This window comes from Cornus florida, unplaced genomic scaffold (assembly GCF_030987335.1).
Source record: "Cornus florida cultivar Cherokee Brave unplaced genomic scaffold, ASM3098733v1 CherokeeBrave_3.0.0_Hap2_Chr05, whole genome shotgun sequence".
Classification (NCBI taxonomy): domain Eukaryota; kingdom Viridiplantae; phylum Streptophyta; class Magnoliopsida; order Cornales; family Cornaceae; genus Cornus; species Cornus florida.
This window is the reverse complement of record NW_026775575.1, coordinates 34,317,249-34,318,905: the sequence shown is the minus strand read 5'-3', so window position 1 is coordinate 34,318,905 and position 1,657 is coordinate 34,317,249. Positions and strand designations below refer to the sequence as shown.

Here is a 1,657-nt window from a genome sequence, read left to right as displayed (position 1 = left end):
ATCAACTAACCATCTCTTTTATTCTCTCTTATTGTAATCACCTGTTAAAACCAATTGTCTTATTTAAATCCAAGCCAAAGGTCTCTTGGGTTCGATCCCTACTGATTATATAATTCATTATAGTAGTAGTGGTTTTTATAAATTTAAATTTGACTCTTTGATAATTATTTGAAAAAGGCTTTTCCTAAACCACATATTAAAACATCTCATTTTGATTAAAGGAAAAATGACCCCCTCAAAGGGGCTTGATCACTCCATATCAGTTTAAATAATTTTCTAACACCATCACACTAAAATATAAATATCTCTTAGTATGATGGAAATCTGAGAATGAAATTAATACCATTGAAAAGAGGACGAAAAATGCCCCGAATTTTTTTTTTTCTAAATATATTTCTCGATTTATTCAAATCAAAATACTTCAATTTACACCCAGGATCTCAAAAGAAAAACTCTTTTATTGATACAATATCAATTCCTCAAATAAATATACAAAAATCTCTAAATAAAATAATTTAATTCCTCAACTCTAACTCTTTCACCTAAACCCGCAACTATGAATCCAAGTTCATCCTCAGTACCTGAAACTGTAGGGGGGTAAGACAGTAGGAAAAACCATAATAAGGATTTCAAAGAGTTTCATGATAAATTTGCTTCACAAAAATATATATATATACTTTTAAACAAAATACATATATGTAATTTTAGCAAAATAACAATTAACAAAATATTTGAATTAAAATCATCCAGGTATGATGATCCCTACACTGATAAATAATGACTGAAATATCAAGCTCTCTCTGCGTCTCTTTGAACTTTCGGCCCTCCTCTCTGTGCCTTCACAAATTTTCTCTTCTGTTTTTTCTATTCTTACTAAAGTCACAAACTATACAATTATATAGAGGCAATCCCCACTGACACTCAACAAATATCACTACTGTTCACCATACAAATATAAATATCAAAGATCAAAAACATAGTGGACCCGCCACTTTCATCATTAATCCTATCTTCTCATTCATCTTTTTCCTTATCATTTCTGCACACAAATATCCCTTCAAAATAAGCAAGCCAACGTCAAAGAAAAACATTAGTGGGACCCGCGCATCATCACCCAACCTCATTTATCTTCTTTTCTCTTTGCTTTTCCTACTAATTCGATTGTAGCTCCCAACAAACGATAAACATATATATATATATCATCAAAAGGTAATTCAAGCCTATTAAACCTCTTTTACATCAAGTGGGACCCATGTGCACATCATCATAATATCACAATTTCATTTCTATCTTCATTTTCCCTTCTTTTTTTCGGCAGCCTCCATTGGGCACACACAAAACTATATATATATATATATATATATCACATGTGCATGCAAGAAACTCAAGTCAAAACCCACTTCCCTTCATCATTTTCGCTGGCATTATGCTCCATCCATCAAATTGCTTCACCAAATATATATATAATGTGTATACAAAATGCAACCAACCCAAATCAACTTTCTTTATCTCATTTTCCCACCAAAATCGGCACACTTGCTGCCATGATACCAACTTTATATACATATATATACAAAACTAAAATCAAAACCCATTAAAATCCATAAGTGTGGGTAAATCCAATCAACCCAATTTAAATCATAAAATGATATTATAA

At 31.1% G+C, this 1,657-nt stretch overlaps 1 long non-coding RNA gene across 1 annotated transcript; it reads right to left on the bottom strand.

Moving 5' to 3' along the window:
• Positions 1 to 440: 440 nt before the first annotated feature.
• On the bottom strand, positions 441 to 1,024 carry LOC132310103 (uncharacterized). The gene is made up of 2 exons (XR_009482561.1): positions 767 to 1,024; positions 441 to 587 (listed from the first exon to the last, which is right to left on the bottom strand). It is a non-coding gene; the product is annotated as an uncharacterized LOC132310103 (long non-coding RNA).
• Positions 1,025 to 1,657: the final 633 nt, after the last annotated feature.